Below are 20,749 nucleotides of genomic sequence, written 5' to 3'. Positions count from 1 at the left end.
GTTTCTCATAGCTCAAATTCTGTAACTCCAAATATTAGGTTTATTGAACAGAGAATGAATTTCGTGTTGCTTTAGATGACAGAATTATAATTAATGGGATTACTCAGACTGACCATAGCGTACAGAATAAAATGGAATGGAGAGATCTGCAAAGAACATATGAATGAAAATACAGATCTCAAACACACTCATTTAGAATTGAATACACCTATGTTTTAGTAGTATTTTGCTGTAACACTAATGACGGTAGAGTGGAACCAAAAGTAGACTCCAAATTCAACTTTTAGAATAAAAAGAAATTTTAAAATCATACTTTGTTCTGTTATTTTCCCCCTATATTCAAAGAGAGTGTCTTTCAAAAGAACTAGTCAAATTCTGAATCCCCTAAATGCTAAAATGATTTTAATGATGTGAAATGGCTTAGATTATAATTTCACAGTGCTAATGAAAAATGTTTTAAAATATTCATAATCAACAAAAAACTTCATGGTGACAATATTAGAACAATCCATTCTCAAATATAAAAGTTCCTGATGACAAATTTGTTTTTCTATCAAACTAAGATTATGATGCTAAAAAGTTAAAGCTATTGATGATAGAAAATCTTTGTTGTCGCCATTCTACTCTAAAAATTAAATGATCACGTCTATAGGGAGGACGTGCAGTCTCGATTTCTATGCTCAATTTCTCTCTATTTAATATGCTGGTCTTGCATTCTGGCTACCTGCTGGATATCCATCTCTGCTGGGCATCCCTTCAACATCTTAACTGCACGTGCCCATGCTGGCAATCTGTGGAGTTACAGAGAGGTGCCTCAAAGGACTTGAAAAAAATGACAGCAACAAGCAGTCTTCAGTCTGCTGATCCAAAGGAACCTAAAGCACAGATCAGCTCTTAGGACAGCAGGACCAGGCCAGTGGGGCAAGTTTACAGTCCTATTAGCATATCCAACGAATGATCAAAGGAGTGAGGGAAGAGAGGCTTGAGCAAGGCAGGCGAAACAGACAGATGAATGGGAAATAGCAGTTTCTATTCAAATGATATTCAGGGGCCTGGAGCCTTGCTAACTGGCCATGGAGGCTGGGCAGACCTCGTCACTGAGAGAAACGTTCCAAGCCTAATGTATCCAGCACCCCTGGTTTTTGTTGACAAAACTTTTTGGCATGGTTTCCTATGGTGGTCTGCCTAGGAGATAGTGTTCATCAGACAAACTTTTAAGAGAAACTTTAAAGAATTTCCTAATTCTTTGTCACTGGTCCCTAATCAAGTGTCAGTAAAATGGTTTCTCCATTGACTTACAGAGTAAGAGTTGACCATGCCTATTAAACACTCCAGTTCTTGCGGCAAGTCAAATATAAGGCACATGAAGAAAAATATACAACACGGTAATCTAGACCTCTGGGATTGATCACAATGCAAATATTCAAGTAACCACCACTGCAGCCACAAAATTAGGACACTGCTAGCCCCTAGAAACTTTCTCCTCTTTCCTTCTCAATCACTACCCCTAACTTTCTGAATTTATATGATAACCAATTTATTGGGTTTTTTGGTAGAATTGCCACCTAAGCACATAGCCTTCAAACCAAGGTTCAGTTTTATCTTTCTCCTACTCTTTATATGAATGTAAAGGTACAATGCCTGGCTTTTTTTTTTTTTGACCTATAATTTATGCTCACAAGATTCATCCACATTGTTCAAATAAGTGTAGTTTATTCATTTTCATTGTTGTATAGTGTTCCATTATATGGATAAACAACTTATCCATTCTACTATAAACAGAGGTTAGGGCTGTTTCCAATTTTTACCCATATAAATAATGTCTATGAATATCCTTGTACGTCTCCTGGTACACTTGTGAACACACTTATTAACTGTTTTGTATATGCTGAGAAGAAGGTATATGCTCCTGTTGTTGGGCTCCATATACGCCTGTTAAGTCAGTTTTGCTAATCATCTTGTCCAAATTCTCTACGTTTTTACTGGGGATTTTTGGTTGTTTTTATTTTTTTTTTAATCTCCCCCTCTCTCACTCCTGTTATTTCTCACTCTTTATAATTAAAAGCAAATTAATAATCTTCTCCCCACTCCCCAAGAACTCTTCCCACAACTTCACTATTCTAGTATATTATATAACCATTTTCTTAAGAAATATGACTGTTTGCTTCTCTAAATCCTCATGGGAGTGTTGAATTGCATTTATCATACGTTTTACATTATGGTTGTATACTAGTCTTATCTACATTACTAGATGATACATTTGTATAAAACTTTCATGCAGTATGAAAACAATAGTTTCCAAAAAAAATTTGTTGAAATTATATAATTCACTTTATCTGAAAACACCTCCAAAATTGTTTTCATCCTTTAGAAATCAGCTGAGTGAATGGAAAAAATTTGCCTTTGAAATCTCCTTTTTATCATCCCATTTCTTTCCTGAATAATCTAAATCTACACGAGATCCCCATTTAATTTATATCAGCCAAAACCTTAAAACCATCCAAATATCCATTTATAGAAAAAAAGAAAAACTGTGATATTTCCATACAATCAACAATTTAAAAAAGAATAGCTTTTGATATATGAAACAATATAGATGAATCTCAAAAGCGTCATATTAAGAAAAAGGCCAGATATAAAAAATAAGCCAGATATAAAAGCATACATGTATTTCATTTTAAATAAAGTTCAATAATAGACAAAAATAATGTATGGTGATAGAAGCCAGAATAGTGGGAGAATAGGAACAGGATCTGAAAAGAGCACAGGGGAACTTTCTGGGATGATGGCTAGTATATTTTACCTTGATCCAGACTGATGGGTACACAGGTGTACAGACACATATACATTCATCAAGCTGCACATTTAACATACTTACATTTTGCCATAGGTAAATTATGCCTCAAAAAAAGTTAAGGGGAAAAAAAAATCCTGTGCGTTAAAGTCTACTACAGGGCACTAAAGATAAACCAATACATAGAACGCTGTGTGATAAAGAGAAAAATGAATAACACTGTGACTGCACTCCTTTTGACCACAGGGAAATATATAGCCAGTAACATAATTTGAACAGTAACCTTGCAGAAAGACTCCTTGTTGACCTCCTATTTTTATTACAGCTCAATGTCTTAATACACATGTGTTAAATGTTCATTGTAGAAGATGTAGAAATTCCAAATAAGTATAAAGAAAATTAATTATTCATAATCCAACCACAGAGAATATTTTCTTTTTTAAATTGGTTAAACAAATTATTTGCTCTACTACTGAGCTATGTCCAAGTTAACAGGAGTTTCTAACCATAAATTCCAGGATCCCTTGAACATTGAAAATATCCCATTCTACTCAATTCATCTTTCATTAAAAAATAAATATACAACATCATTCTAAGTGAAGTAAGCCAGAAAGAGAAAGAAAAATACCATATGATATCGCTCATATGTGGAATCTTTAAAAAAAAAAAAAAAGAATATAAATATAAAACAGAAACAGACTCCTAGACATAGAATACAAACTTGCGGTTGCCAAGGGGGTAGGGGGTGGGAAGGGACAGACTGGGAGTTCAAAATTTGTAGATACTGACAGGCATATGCAGAATAGATAAACAAGATTATACTGTATAGCACAGGGAAATATATACAAGATCTTGTGGTAGCTCACAGCAAAAAAAATGTGACAATGAATATATGCATGTTCATGTATAACTGAAAAATTGTGCTCTACACTGGAATTTGACACAGCACTGTAAAATGACTATAACTCAATAAAAAAACCCTGGAAAACCATTTAAAATAAATAAATAAATAAAAAAAATTAAAACAACAAAACAAACTCAACTGAGATATGTTTTACTGATGGCTTGTTGCAAGAAATAAAGGGAATATGGATCTACGTAACAATTTCGGAGTACTTTGTAATTTGTGAGTACAAATTATAGCTAAAGTCAGATGGGGCTGTTAAGTCTTAAGGATCCCTGATTTTAGTCACTGGTTTTTAGAAACAGTCAATAACACATAAAAGATTCAAAACCTTACAGAGAAAGTGGGATGAAAACAGATTCAGTCTAAAGAACCAAGTGTTCTAATGGCTCCCCAAGGACAACAGCAGCCTTTCGCAGCGGAGGATGGGGGAAAGGTCAGTTGTGGTAGGCTGAGTATATTTAGGAAACAGGTCATGCCATTTCTTACCCTCAGAAAATTAGAACTTACATAGTAAAGTGATGCTCTCGGAAATCCTGATTTGACTCAAACTGATTTGGCTACCTGAGCCACTCTCCTCCCACTCCCAACTCAAGTAACAGCTATGAACATTTCAAACTCAGACCACTCTCTGGAAACACCAGCGATTCAGCTGCTCAGGGCCTCCAGGATGGTGCCCATTAGCCCTCTGGCCCCACCTCCACCTTCTTCTACGGACACACTGGCCTGCCACCACAGCAAGACCACTGCCCTCCCTGAAGACACCCTGGTGGCTCACAGGCTCAGTATATATACCCTGCTGTCCTTTGGCCTCCCCATCTGGTCCGTGCCTACTCATCCTTGAAGGCAGAGTAAAACCTGCTTTGCTAGAGAAGCTTGGGCAAACCTGCCTCGAGGGGCCCATTCACGTTCCAGTCTTCTCCATTCTAGGCATTTCCTCAACATATTATAATTGTCTTCTCCTGTGACTCCCTACACACGGGTCCAAATGAGATCTCTGGATGGTGGGACTTTCTCCTTTCGGTCTTTTACTAAGGTAGACTGGCAGATAGGAGATTCTTACCAAATACAGGTTAACTGAATGAACAAATGAACAGTAAATTATGATATAAGCTCTTCTCAGGGAGGTGAATCAAAATGGAATAGCTGTTAAATTAAGATACCCATATTCTTATTTCATCAATTAATTTATGGTGTTAGCATTCCTACTAACAGTGTATTTCTGACTGACTCCAGATTTCCCCATTGGTTACACAGTGAAAAAGCAAATAGACCCAATGCCCCGTACACTTAAAAGTGGTTGAAATGATAAATTTTATACTATGTATATTTTGCCACAATTTTTAAAAAGTAAATGGAAACAAGAAATATTTAGAAGTTATTTTTTTTTGTCCTGATTGCTGTGGGGGAGAGGGGTACAGTAGAGTTATATAATAACTATAATCTTTTTGAGCCAATTTCTTTGACTATCAGACCAGCAATTTTAAAATGTGCTGAGCCGAAATTGTAAAACTGAGGGTAAAAAAAAAAAAAAAGTAAACAAGTGAAAAAAGTTATAAAAGACACGTTTTTATTATGAAATTAAAATGCAAAAAGCCCCTTAATTAGAGAAAATAGAGAAGCATTGCTGTAAATGACATCCTCATTAGTACCACATAAATTGCAAGGGACAGCTTACAGCTCACAAGTGACTATAAAGTTAGTTAACTAGTTTTACAATAAAACACATTCTAATACCACATAAGAGCTGTCCGTGAGAGAGATTTTTACGTGGCTCATAAGCTTGTTCCTAAAGATATCCCAGTAGAGGGGTTCTTGCATACTTTGATCCATGAGAGACGCTTATAATAACAGATCCCCAAGGCGTTTACTCCTCATAAATTTTCTTCAAAGGGGACAACATTTCTGGTTTGTTTTAGAATAATCTGTAGTCGTAACTTTATAGGCAAGCTGCTTCTTTATTCCAGATCCTCAATCAAAAATTCTAGTATTTATAAGATGTGCAGAAAAATCAACTACTTTCAACTTGATCCATCATTCGCATGACTTGTAAATATATAGATCAGACACATTCTGGTACTCTCAGTTTTATCATCCTTAAGAATAAAGCACTTCTTAAATTGGCTTAACTAAGATTTTCCTAGGTTTCCCTTATCAGTAAGGTAGCATGTAACTATTTTGAAAAAGGGTCAGTGAAGAAGAAATTTTAAATGCCTAAAACAGAAGACATTTTCCTAGAAACAGTTACAGTATAGCAGGTAAACAGCATTGATAACAACTTTCTAAAACGAACACAAAAAAATCCTACAATTTCTCTGTTCATATCTTGTAGCAGTTATTTTTGTTAATCAAATGTGGAAAAGATCAGGCAAAAAATACTATCCATTTATTTTCATGATTTGGCAGGAGAAAATAAATTTAGCATTTTCTATCACCCTATTTTTAATGACACTAAGGCTAGGAATTTTTGTACTTTTAATCTTTACCCCACGATCTGTGATAGGTTACACTGAGTTAATCGATCTATTTTCCCCCCTTACTTTTTGTAGACAGATAATCCAGGATCATAAATCAGAAGAAACCAGTTTATCTAGAATGAAGGAGTACAGCCAAGTGATCACCAGCTGCTTCCTCTTCACCCCACTGAGAAATGACGCAACTTCTGAGCTCCCTAGACAAGAGCTGAACATCAACCACAACTCTCACTTCTGTTTCTTGGTCCTACTCCTTTAAAGATTTGGACCACGTAGGTAAATTCTGCAGCGACCTAAACAACTAATAAGAGGAGTAAAAAGTAAAATCTACTTGAACAATTCTGCATGACTTGCCATGCCCTTTCATTTATTTTAAGGATATAATTTCCCCAAATGAAAGCATCAGCTGCCATTATTTTGCTACTGCCTGATCTACTCCTAAGACCTAGTGTTTAGATGCTGACACGTGGACTCACTAAAATGATCTTCTATCCTTCTCACTGTGAAGTTCTCCCTCCCTGGGTCCCTGGCTGTCCCTCCATAGCATTCTACACCCAAACTTCTGACTCATCCCTCTGATGATTTCTGGGAATTGACAGTGTGTCTGCCTGGGCTGTGGTCCCAGCCTGTCCCTCACAACTTAGCCCAAGTCCCCCAAACTTGACTCCTGACATGCCAACCTTATGACACCAACCAGCCTACCTTTTAGTTGACCCAATTCCAGACATTGGCACCCCTGGCCTGCCACTTTAGTTGTAATTTCTAGGCTGGATAATCCACAAAATGGGTATGAAGTTACTTTGCAGTAATGCTCCAAGCTATTTTGGGAGGTAGAAGAAGACACACATTTGCCATATCCAGAGACTCAGACTTGATAATAAGGGCTCTATTCAATAAGTGACATACACCAAGGGAAAGATCACATCTTCTTAGGAAACTATGTAACATGTAAGAGAGTCAACAGAACTATAGTATATGAATGATACCGCAAATAAGGTCTGTCATCAAAACATAAGAGAAACTGGTAACTGATATCAGATCACATATTATTTAAAGGACACTGTATATAATTCAAAGTATGCAAAGTTAGTGAGTAGAATGTAAGTTTGCTCATTCTCACCAAATCTTGTTCATATAATCACAAGCTGGAAAGAACCTCTAGCGGGTAGGGGGTTAGCTCAGTGGTAGAGTGCCTGCTTAGCATGCACAAGGTCCTGGGTTGGATCCCCAGTACCTCCATTAAAATAAATAAATAAATAAATAAACCTAATTACCTCCTCCCTGCAAAAAATAAATAAATAAATAAATAAAGAAGAATCTCTGTATAATATCACAGGGGTGATGATGGGGAAAAACAGCAGCAGGTATGGTCTCTATCATTTTAGAAGAAACCAAACACGTTGGGGAATAGAAGTTCTTCCAGCCGTATGTAAAACCTACTGGTAGAAGCATAATGTTTGAAACTTGTAGGCTTATGTCTAGGCTGGGGGCTCTTATCCCATCATTTGAATTAAATATGTTTACCAAGAATTAGGAGGCTATTCAGGCCAGTTAGACTTATTATCTTAATTAAATAAGTTAATCATATATTATTCAAACTGATAAAATAGGAGTTCAAAAAGAATGGTTTCTATGAAAACTAAGTTGAATGCCTTGGGAATCTTTTGCAAAGGCAAACTGCCAAGAAAAGTGCTGTTGAATTCGACGTGAGCAAGGCAACGATAAAAAATTAGAAATGTATAAAAACCTAGAATTCTACACTCATGTCAGAAGAGGTTTTAAGCTCTAAGATGATGAGATTTTTAGTTTTTATAAAACAATACACCTCAAAATACATTATGCCCATAAATTTCCATATGATTATATGAGTGTGGAGAGAGACACTGGAAGGTACACAGCAGGTTGTAAACATGGGTTTCCTGATTTCATGTTGTTTTGTTTTGAAAGCAGTTATGTGGTGGGGGAGAGGTGAAGGAAAAAAGATTGCATGTGAGAAAAAAGTTACAAAATAAGTAACATCATATATAAAGAGAATCGTGAAAGGATGGTCATTAAAATAGTAATGGTGGTTATCTTGAAGCTATTGTAGCTTTCATACATTTCTTTATATTGAATATTTTACAGTGAGCATTATTTTACATAATCATAAGAAAAATAAAAACATTCTCATTTTGGATTTTTTGCACTATTAAAAAAAGAGAGACAAAAGAGCCCATGAGACAAATTTTAGGGGAAAATCAATTGCATGACTTTTGATCCTTGATGATCTGGTTTTACAGAAGAAGGGAAACTGCAGTGAACCACCTGTGCGCCAACCAATTTCTAGCATGTAAAGCTTCATTCTTCAGGGATCCAAAGGACCTGTTGTTTTCAAACTGCTTACACTTTCAGATGACAACACCTGGCCCTATCTCTACACTTTCTTATCCATCTTATCTGCATGGTTTTAATAGAAAATATACCTTTAGCCCACCTTTTATACATCTTATAGCCCACAGACCTACTGAAAATTCCAAGTCAGCTTGCCTTCTGCTGGATTTTCAATATTTAACTCCAGGCCAGTGCTTCATTCAAGCAATGCCTGTCACAGGTTATAGCTTATTTTTAAGAGCAATGCATAAGCTTATGGCTTCCCAACAGATAAGAGACATCAGACTGCAAGGTGTTAATTGCAAGGGGTAGGGGACCTCAAGTTCCAATGATACATTCCCAAGTATATAAGGGGAAAAAAATTCTAAAGAAATCTTAATTTTTTTTTAAGTCCACTTAAAGGGAAAAATGTCACAGGGAACAAATTCTAAAAAAAGAAATTATAACTTCGTTACAATGAAACTAATATTTCAGCAAGATCTAGGACCTGAGAGAGGAATCCAGCTCTTCTTACTATGTTCTAACAATTATTTTGAGGTCTTCAGATGTCAACATTCAAGTATTCTTGAACACTTTTTCTAACATTTTCCCTTTTCTAATAAATCTCAATCCTTGAACTTCAGTACTACTTTTTAAAAAAAAGAAAAAAGGCCACTCTCTACAGTCTATTCTTTCTTCCCCACTAATTCAATTATCTATTAGACAGGTTTACATTTACGGTGTGCACCAAGTACTCTACCTAGAGCCAACTCACACATAGGGGCAGTTCAGGCTCCCAGAAGTTACGGAACTTATCTGTGTTTCTACACAAATAGCAAGTGATAAAACGGGAATTCAGACACATCTGGAACCCCTGGATTCCAGGTGAGAGCAGGTACAATGTATCCAAGACAGGGTCATGAACCCTCCAATCCTCCATTTTCGTTAGTTAATGAAAATCTGCCTTAGAATTAGATTCCGTAACATTAGGTTTACCTTGCAGTGGTTCCTTCACCTTGGTTGTGATCTAGAACTGTCTGTCTATAAATTTCTCCAGGGTGACAGGAGAGATAAAGAGTATTCTCAAGCTATTGCAGACTGACACCAAATTACCAGGTCTACTGCACAAACTCATCCATCTACGCCAAGTTAAGGGGATGATGACTGAGAAGAAACCTTCCTGATGTGGTACACACTTCACACCAGACTGTAACAGAAGCCGTCTCCTGTTTGATGACAAGGCTCCTGGAGGTCCAAATCAGAGTGCATCTCAGCGCTGCGGCCTTGGGCTTACGCACAAGTCCCGACACTGATCTGGCCTGCCTCACCGCATGGCTGTCCTTGGCTTCTCTTAAAAATTCATTTGGTTTTACTTTCACTTACACACAAACACACACACCACACAAATGTATCACTAGAAGTTATCACTATATTTGATATTAATATCAACAGCAAGTATTCTAAGTCCATCCAAAAACGCAGTTATTTCTTACAAGGAAGAAAATACGGTTAATTCCATATATCTTTTCTTCTGAAAGTAATAATTAGATACTCAGATGCTATACACACTATAACGCCCAAAACCAGACCTTTAAGTCTCAGGGCCTTGAAGGTAGAAATCACACATGAAAATGATCTAATTGGGAAAGAAGACAGAGTCTGCAAGTTATCTGCTGTTCATGTTTCTTCTCTACATCTAGTCCCTGCAAAGACGGGCAATCTGGATGTGGAGGGGGAATTATCAACTTGGGCGTCAGGAGTCCTCGCTTCTCATTCCAACTCTAACACCAACCTGTCCTGAGACCATGAACAAATGCCTAACTTCTCTGGTCTTAGTTTCCTTATACGGGAAAAGAAAAGATGAACAAATAACTCCTAAGACCTCTTCCAGTCTAATCTCCTCTGGCGTGCCTTTTCATATCAGAGCCCACCCACCCAGCCCACAACTGTGTTTCCGTACTTTAAACTCTTACTTGGACTAAGTGTGAATTTTTATTACCATTGTCCAGCACCCCCATTAGAAAAAAAAATCACATTGTTATAAGACTGAGCAAACATCTGCTCTAATTTCCTGGTTTTACTGAGATATAACTGACAAATCCCATTGTATTAGCTTAAAGTGTACAACATAATGATTTGAAACATGGACACATAGCAAATGATTACAGCTAGCATCCATTGCCTCACATAGTGAGGATTTTTTTCTTAAAGATGAGAAATTTTAAGATCTACTCTCTTTGCAATTTGAAATATACAATACAGTGTTATTAAGTATAGTCACCACACTGTACATTACATCTCTAGGACTTAGATAACTTTTTTTAATTCTTTTTTTTTTAATTGACTTGTCAATTTACAGTGTTAGTTTCAGGTGTACAGCAAAGCAATTCAGTTATACATATACATACATGCCCTATATATAGTCTCAGTTTCTTTTCCAATATGGCTTATTATAAGAAATTAAATACAGTTCCCTGTGCTATACAGTAGGTCCTTGTTGTTTATCTATTTTATATCTAGTAATGTGTACCTGTTAATCCCAGACTCCTAATCTGTTTCTCCCCTCCCCCACCAGTTACCACAGTTTGCTTTCTATAGGACTTACATATCCTATACCTGGAAATTTTTACCTTTTGACCCCCTTCACCCATTTCCCTCACCCCCAGCAACCACCAAGCTGTTGTCTCTATGAGTTCTGTTTTTTTAGATGCCACATAAAAGTGAGATCATACAGATGAAATAATAAAGAACTGAGGAAGCAGGAGAGATGGACTCCTACCAATGTCTTTGTGAAATAAAATTTGTGGTTATTTGACACTGTTGACAAAGGATGTTATTAGACTGCTCAGAATTACAAATGAGGTTAGAAGTACTGTTAGATATTAAGCAGATTCTATTTCACAATAATTAACAAGGATAGAAAAGTATGCATGCTAAATCACATCAGAAATTTCCTTCGGCTTTTAGGCATGCCAGGAAGAATTTGAGTCACTTTTATTGCTTATCCTATTCCTGTGCCCCTGAAGGGGGAGGAGAGCGGGAGGAAGAGCGTTAGTCATCTGCAATTAATTACTCATTGAATTTTCTGAGCCGTGATCATCTTTCCTTTTGAGCTTTCATCTAAGTATCGCTAAGAACTTTTGAATATTAATTATAACAACACTGTCCTGAAATAATTTTTGGCTTTGATTAAAATTGCGTGCCCTACTTTTGATTACTCCCTTCAGGTGTGGAGCCTAAAAAATCCTAGAAGGTTAGAGCTTAAAAAGATGTTAAGCACATCAAACCCCACACCTCACCTTCTACAGGCGAGGTTCTGGGACTACAAAGGTTAGGAGACGTGCCCGATTTCACCTAGCTAGTCACAAAGCAGATTCAGCCTCCAATGAGCCACATCCTGTTCTCCGAGGCCTCCTTTGAGCCTGTGCCAAAATAACATTTCATAATCATCTTTCACCCATTCACCCCCTAAGTTACTAAAAGAAAATTTTAATTTATGGATGACTTTCTTAGACACAAGGCCAGCATGTAGGTGGGAAATGCCTCTGTTGCCAAATAAATGGGGACTCTGGAGACCTAAGCAACATATATTTTTAATTTTTAAACTTTTTATATTTATGTCATCTCAAAATTAAGCTCACCAAGATTTGGTTAATTGTCAAGATGTGACCGTTGCAGGCAATTCTGGAGCTGAGTGAAATGAACAGTGTTCAGATCCAGGAAGGCAGCCCCTAAACATCAAACATCAAACATCAAACATTCTGTGGCTAGTAACATTAGAATCTGGGTTCAAACTCTAGGTTACCTGCAAGGGATCACAACCACTGGTGGAAGAGCTTCTTGTTTTGTTTTTTGTTTGTTTTTTTAAGTGACCTATGGTGCCTGAGTGTCTGGGAAACAGTGGGCTTGTAGGGTGGGAGGTGAGGACACGGGTATGAGTGAGAAAGAAAGAGAACAATGAGAGGGTATCTAAAGAACAGTTCAATTAATTCACAACATGGCAGAGGTCTGGCTCTCAAATGCCACACTTATTTCAAGGGAAGACCATACTAACATGGCTCAAAGTTGGACCTCAAGTGTCAGACAGACTAGGTTCCTCCACCTGGTCGCCAGATGCTCTCAGTCTTATTACTTTACCTCCTTATGCCTCAGTTTTTCTATTCATGAAGTGAGGATGATAAATGAACCCCCCACAGAACTTTTAGGAAAATTAAATGAGAGAATACAAATAAACAGTAGCAAATATTAAGCACATAGTAAGTACTCAATAAGTTAACTCTTAAACTTGCTTCAAAACAGCTGACCTGTCTTTCCATCAACTGGTTACCTCTTAATGGTTTATGCAGTTGTGAAAAGCAAAGATACTCAGGAGGCACCCCTTCAGAATGCTATTTTTCTTCTCTCCTGGAAAGCTGTTTTTAAAAATTAGCATAGGCTAGTGTGCCTCTTTCAGATTTTTTTCATTTGAGGGTACAAGGCTTAAATTAATCCATCTGTCCACCATTTTTTTATTTCTTCAGAGATATTCAGAAAAATGATGTGCAATTTTATTGACCTGGGTTACATTAGGGTATCTCATCTGAATACTTCATCTTTTGTTTCCACCTTTGTAATTTCTTTCCTTTGTTTTCTACCTTTTGCTTTATTCCACCTCACTAGGCTCTGTAACTCCTCAAAGAAAGCACAGATAATCAAAAAAGAAATGGAAAGAAAATTACGAGTAATAGTGGAAAACACAAATAAATTGAGTTAATAGAGCCCAAAGTGTGGAAGTTTCATGACCTAGAGAATAAATGTGTACCCTTTCTGGTTATTTTCTTTGTGTCTTGCATAATGTCATGAGCCTGCATTCCTGGTAACATATATTGCAATGTCCAAAAAGGTACAGAAATTAATTTTATAGTGCTCATAGGAGTATTCCTTGACTATAGTATCTCTTTCAGATATTCAGTGTACTTACATTTTGCTACTGTAGCACCAGAGTTACTTTATAAAAATGATGTCAGGAGATCTGCTTGGTTAATGTTCTGACAAAAATAAAGAACTGGCTTTCTGCTTAGCTTCATCAAAGTTCCACTCCAAATTGGAGATAAGGTAGATTTTTTTTGTATTGGCAGAATATCAGGTCAGGTGTTCCTTACATTAGGTATGTGTAGCCTGAAATCATCAATGATTCAGTTCAGAAAATAAATTCTATTGCAAACCAAAATAAGGGTTGCATGTATCCTATAAATGGCTCCCAACTCTTTTGTTCTCATGCGCCATCTAGTGTTACTTAAGGGAATATGGTGCTAAATTCTCATTCTGCTGGGAAAATGAAAGGTTTAACCTGGAAAGAGATCATCTCGTTCAAAGCCCTGCCCTGATTTTGCATATGAAGCAGACCCACTCATTTCTGCAGGAGAAACACAGAAAATTAGTGATTATCCCTAAATATGGGGTAAAATATTATTCTAGTATTGTGGGGGGCATTCTCCATAAAACCCTGTTGGCTTACTTTATCTGCTGTTCATAATCATCATCATTTACTAACAGTTTCGGGGGCACAGAACTGAGATATACACAATATTCATTACAGAAACTTAAGTACTACAATGGCTTTGGAGTGAGACAAGTAACTGTGATTTGGGGAAAGTTACATACTTCACTCAGACTCTGTGACACCACCTGTAAAATGGGCATCATCATATGTATCATTATCATCATACCAACCTGTTATGGATTAAAAAAAAAAAAAAGAAGCATGTGTAAAGTCCCTATTGGAGTTTATGTTCCGTGGAAGCAGTCAATTAATGGCAACCATTTTTAATATTGTATGAATAGCCCTATGAAATAAAGTTCCCAGAAGCTGATAGATACTTGTTTGGATCAGCATCCATCTGGGTAAATCAAATACAGATTTGTACAATAACTGTGGTCCCCCTTCTTTCTACTTACTAGCAATTCTCCTCTGGTAAGGTACTCAGTGAAGAGTAGTGGGTGAAAGTAGTGACTTGAGTGCCAACGGTGGAGGGACTCAAACCGCAGCTTCTCCACATCCGAGCCAAGTGACCCCGGACTTTCTGCTTGACTTCTCTGTGGTGAAGTTTCAACATCTGTCACACAATGATAATGGTAATTCCTATCTCACTGGTTTTTGTGTGTGTGTGTGTGTGGGGGGGATTAAATGTGTTGATAGATGTGCCTGGCACATAGCAAATGCTATGTAACTGAACTGTTGTTTAAGTATTAGCTGTAATTTAAAGCAAAATAAAAGTCATCTACTTGGCCTAAGTTCTAATAACACTGTTGTCGAACTGCTAACTGATAATTAAATAAATTTTTAAGAAAAAGATTGCTATAATATAGCAGTTGATTTCCTTAATCATAAAAAGCTAGGAATACTTGTATATTTCAGGCGTTTTTAATACAAATTGATAAGATTGTCATCTTCTTGAAAGATCTGTTTGATAGAAGTATTTTGGTTCAACAGTAATAACAATTTTCCCTGCTTTCTTTCTCTGTGCCCCATACTGTGCTGTGTGCTTATGGTTATTATGTCACTTGATCCCAAGGAAAGCACTTTGAAGGCAGAGGGCACGACCACTTTCCAGACTGTACAGATAAGGAACTGAAGCCTCAGAGAAACTAAGTAGCAAGTTCCAAGTTCACAGAGCTGGTACGTGTGAAAACCACCACCACCGCCAGGATTTCAAAAGAGGGACATTTATAACTACTACGTTAAATGGCCTCTCCACTTACAAATGGTTGAAACCGTGTCCTGTGAATACTTTCAAATGAAATAATACTCAGATCCTAAAGCAAATTGCTTGACCTCTCTAAGTCTCAGTTTTCCATAGATATAAAATGAGGGTGATTGAATCAGATGGTCCAAGATACTAAAAACTCTAGAATTTAAAACAAGTAATTTTACTTCACAGATCTCATTGGTAAACCTAGAAATTTAAAATTTTGAAAACACATCTACTCATGATTTTTCTGTTGGATTCTCTAACTGGTGTCCTAAAACTATAAATCATCTATATCAGTACAAAAAGTTTAGATTTTCTATTACCTAATTCAGAACTCAAGGGCTATAAAAATATCTCTTCTTATGTATATAACATATCAACTCTGTATTTGATCATTTTAATGATGCCCAAATTTTCTACAAGCCTAGGTTAAAGGAAAAAAAAAAATCATCCCACAGGGTCTACTTTCTCCATCAAAATATACCTTATATTAAATCTATAACAAAAGTATCCAATATCATAAACCCATTTGATTAATTCTACATTTTCTTCTTAGTCTATAATATTTAAGTATTTAATGTTAAAAATGTCTACACTTTAATCGTTTGCTCATTAACCAGTCCCAATGTCTGTATATCAGTGAATATAAAACAAGGTGGAAATCTGCCAAAAGTCAACTTAAATATTAGCAGAACACATCACCTGCTTGGCATTTTGTTCTTATTTTCCTTAAGTCAGGCAGACATATTTATAAGAAAAAGGAAGATAGTACTATCAATGCAATCTTCCATTCTTAGTATTCAATGAACACATCCAACACTGGAAAGGAGCTCCCTGCTATCACAGTACTGACATAAGAGACAGCACTAAAGTCAGTCTAAGCCCCCATCTTCATGTACATCCTGTACAGCCAAACTCTTCAGTTGCTTGGCCAAGAAGGTAAATTGCATCGTGGTTCCTAAGATAAGGGAGCCAAGCTCTAAACAAGCAAGCATGGTAGTGTAGCAGCTACACCAGGTGTGGAAGGAAGAGAGGACGCCTCCCCATCCCTGACCACCCACTGGAAGGTCCATAATCTTCCACGTGCATTATTCACATTCTCTCCACAGCACTCATAATTCTGATAGGTTTATTAACTGCCTCTTTTTCCCCATCAAAATTCAGGTTCTGGGACATCAGGAATTAACCCATCTTCTCACCCTTGCATCCCTAGAATAGTACTTGACACATAAGAGGTGCTTGGGAAAATCTACTTACTGCATAATAAAAGAAGTCATGCAAGTGGTTGAAAAATGACTTTCTCTTTCTGGATAATTTTTATCCCTAACCCCTTGCTGTTAGTTGTTGTCCTGTCTCCCTCTCTGCCCACTCTAACCAATCCCTTCCCGCCTCGGTTACCAACTATGTCTTAAACTGAAAATTCCTCATAGCCAAGGGCAGAAAGTGGCAGTTTGCTGTTGAGCTGTTAGGGGTTTGCCCTGAGCTCTGAGGATGCTTACTCTTGAAGGACAGGAGACACTTCAGGATGGTTTTACCTCTCCTCCTGAAACTTCTTTCTTAGGAGTTTTTCATAGACTGGATGCTCTGATTCAGCACCATGAGCTTTGGACATCTCCATCACATCTGGAGGTACAAGGCTCCTTATGTACTGAGATACTTGTGTCTTGTAAGCAACTCCATCCTTCACGAAGGCATATCACCTGCCCCATTCTGACCCATGATGTCCGTAAGATGCACTCGTGCACTGAAGCCTTGCTTTCTAAGTGAAAACCTGGGAATTGTTTAGAAATAAGGGATGGACAAGCCTACATTTTTGTTTTTTCAATCTTCAACTTTTTACTGTCTTTAAAAGGACTGCTCATATCATTTCACAAGCAGGGGAAGAAAATACAATGACTGTTTGGATATAAAATGCATAATCCAAGAACATCTTTCTTAAACCACTGCCACTAACAATGAGCTCCCTTTAGACACCCTCTCTGCTCTACCCCAACCCCCACCCACCCCCAAATCTATAATTGTTCTGGGCAAGGCCTGCATCCAAACTGCAAATGAAGGTACTAGGCTGACCACCAGGCCTTTCCATACTGCATTCTCCCCTGGTTACCTCTACTTGGAAGTAGATCTCACCTTGCCAATCCTGCAAAGAGGCCAGAGGGCTATAACGGGCGGGTACCTGTGCTGCAGCATGGTTCGTAAAGCCATCCTTCACCTTGTCCTGTGGGAGTTGGTGGGCATAAGCTGCACAGACTCTCACACCCCTCCCAATGGGGGGCATAAGCAGTCAGACAAATGGTAGCCCTGTTGGTATCACACAGTATCATCCTCGACTTGGGTGTGAGGTACTAATTCTCAGCCTGGTTATCCCCTCATCATCTGCTACATTGTACTTGATGTCACTTGAATAGGCCTTTTTCTTGACAACCTTGACAAACCAGAAACCCACATCCATGTCTGGACACAGACCTGCAGGCCTTGCAGAGCTCCCTGGGAGAAGACCGCAGTCCATGCCAGGCATGAGAGGACCTGGGGAGTTTTCTAAATGCAGATTAGCGACCTTTTTTCTCAGGAAATTTTGCTTCAGGAAGATTAAAAGTGGGCCAGAGACTCAGTATCCTTTACAAGTTTATTCACTGCTGCCACTTCTACCAACCACTCAACCCTCCACTTCACTGTCAGAAGCAGATTCATTTTGGGAACTCACTCACCTAAACCACGTTCCTACAAGCAACGCAAAAAGCAACAACTACTTCATTTTGCTCTCAGGACAAAGGGAGCACTCGTTCATTCATTCACTTACTGATCTGTGCATCAGACACACTTCTAAAAATCTGCAGGGAAATAAAAGGTAAATAAGACATAGTTCCTGTTGCCAGGACTGACTACATTACTTATGGGATCCTGTGTTGGGAAACAAACCAACCAACAAACAAAGCGGGGCCCTTTGTTCAAAAAGTATTAAGCACTTCAAGATGGTTACTGTAGAGCATTACCCAAGCACAGGGCCCACCTGAGCATGGGCAAAGCATGTTCATTTTGGGAACCCACTGACCTAAACAACATTCCTATCAGCAGTACAAAAAACAACAAGTATTTGTTTTGCTCTCAAAACAAGGAGAGCCCTCAGCTATGCCCATGACACTGGCCCGGCTTATGTATGAAGGAGGAATGTAGAACATTCCCACTTGAGAAATGAAGTTCAAAAGGCAAAAAGTGATGAGGTAATCAAAAAAACAGTCATTATCTACGATATATAAAATAGATAAACAGCAAGGTCCTACTGTACAGCACAGGGAACTCTATTCAATACCTTGTAACAGCCTATAACGAAAAGGAACATGAAAAGGAATACATACATGTATAACTGAATCACTGTGCTTTACACCAGAAATTAACACAACATTGTACATTAACTATACTTCAATTTTAAAAAAAGTTGTTATTATTAAGAAAGAGTCTCTATTTCAACCAATTTTTCTAGCTGAATAACTAGCCCTTGGTCTTCCAATGATTGTGCTTAAAATAAGAACTACACAGAACAGTGAATTACTTCATTACTTTGGGGTTTCCTGGGTGCTATCACCTTCTAGAAGCTATAGTAAGTCCTGACAAATCAGAGCCCCTCTTTATAGATCCGACTGAGGCATAAGCAAATGATACCCATGGGTTCATGAAAAGCAAAGATTAGCAGGCCCTCATTTCCACTTAACTCACAATAGCTTCTAAATACACTTTCTAATCTCCTAGTGAAATGCAAAAAAAAAAGTGTGAAATTTTTCACTCAAAAGACAGCCAACTTGAAACTTGAATTAATCCAAATGCCCTTAATAAATGAGCTCTTCCTCAGAACATTATTCTTGTTAAGACATTTGTCACTCATATTCTGCCAATTCATGTTAGTAACCATCATGATTCCATAATACAGAATTATGTAGTTTAAGAAGTAGATGGCTATTTTGTTGTATGCACTTGGAGATTTATAAACCCAAATCTTGGTATTTCTTCCCATCCTTTTAAGGTCAAATTTTTTATAAATGTGCAGACCAAAAAGCATGACCGAAATGCTTGCCCTTCCTAAACATAGGGCTTAAGAGTTCTTTGTGTGGCTCCTGATTGTTGAGGCTACTACATTAGCCGCCAAAGTGCCAAAGATGTGGTTCTTAGACATTTACTATTTTGTGGTTGTTTTGCCTTATTTGTATTCTGACATAATACTCGGCTTCAGAACATTGCAAATAGCAATCAACAAAACTAAAATGAACACAGCTACATAGTATGCGGAAATGGCAGTGAAGGGGAAACAAAGTTTCTAAGCAGAAGTATGCACAGAGCAACAGGGCTACATATTGTTTAAAAAATACTTACCCAGATGATAAGGGGTACTTTCTCCCTGCTGACAGAGGAGGAAGAGCCAGGAAAGAAGACCTCTCCTGTGCTATTTCTAGTCATTTCTAGAAGGCACTTGTACATTTAAACTTGCTACAGTGAAACCATGGAAGGGTAGCAGAGTCTGAGCTGTTCACGACTCCCCCTCCCCACAAAATAAAACCTCACTCTTAAGAAAGATGGAAAGGGAAATTATCAAGTATAGAATTACAATTAATTTTACACAGTGAAAAAACAGAATTTGCAAAAATTTAACCAAATGTACTAAGGGAAAAAAGAATTTTGCTGAATTCAGTGTAGTTTTTGGACGGCAGTCCTACGGTGATCCAAATGTGACGTACATTTGTAATATACATACAAACATTCTACAGTTTTTCTTAAAACTAAGAATGTAATGAACTCTATATATAATTGTTGCTTTACACCTATTATCAAATAAGTTTATGTTGTCAACAAAACATCTTATACAGAACCATGCAATTGCTCTAAAAACAAGACAATCGAGTATTCTTCAGTATTATTCTTTTAAAAATACAGACCAACCTTGGGGATTCTAACTTGCTAAGTCTGGGGTGAAGCCCAAGTATGTTTTATTTAAAAAAAAATTTTTTTTAAACCCCTAGTGGCTCTGACATGTAACTAAGGCTCAGAACCATTGTTCTAAACTAATGTTTCTTAAAGTGTGGTCCCCAGACCAGCAGTGTCAGCTACACCTGGGTACCAGTTTTAAATGCAGCTTCTGGTGCATTACCCAGACCTATTGAATTAGGAATTCACGGGGTGGGAGGGGGAATACGCTGCAGTTCTTAACAAGCCTTCCAGGTGATTCTGATTCGTATTAAAGTTCAAAGACAGCTGTTTAACCAAAAACGATTTAGGTCAAAATCATGTCTTTGTTACTGAAAGCCACCAGAACTTTCACCAGATTTTTTTTTTTTAATAGTTTCTATCTTCAACACACAAATCAAAATAAATCTCAGGAAGGTATTACTCCATATAAGGATCTAACAGCTGACACTTTGGAAAAATTCCTGCAAGCAATCACGTTTGCCACCCTGATCTCAGCCTCCATCTCCTTCCCTGGTTAGAGCAAAGGTCAGAAAACTTTTGC

General features: G+C 37.5%; 1 protein-coding gene and 1 long non-coding RNA gene across 2 annotated transcripts in view; one reads left to right on the top strand and one right to left on the bottom strand.

Annotated features, from left to right (window-relative positions):
* LOC123619840 (uncharacterized) overlaps positions 1-6,516 on the top strand; it is a 28,904-nt gene extending 22,388 nt beyond the window's left edge. The window contains exon 3 of the long non-coding RNA XR_006728584.2: positions 6,248-6,516. This is a non-coding gene — a long non-coding RNA (uncharacterized LOC123619840). The remainder of the gene's footprint in view (positions 1-6,247) is intronic.
* ARHGAP18 (Rho GTPase activating protein 18) overlaps positions 1-20,749 on the bottom strand; it is a 163,711-nt gene that overhangs the window by 136,594 nt on the left and 6,368 nt on the right. The window lies entirely within an intron of this gene.

The sequence above is a fragment of the Camelus bactrianus genome, chromosome 8, assembly GCF_048773025.1.
Source record: "Camelus bactrianus isolate YW-2024 breed Bactrian camel chromosome 8, ASM4877302v1, whole genome shotgun sequence".
Taxonomy (NCBI): Eukaryota; Metazoa; Chordata; class Mammalia; order Artiodactyla; family Camelidae; genus Camelus; species Camelus bactrianus.
Note: the sequence above shows the minus strand (reverse complement) of the source record. Positions and strands in the feature narration are given on the sequence as shown.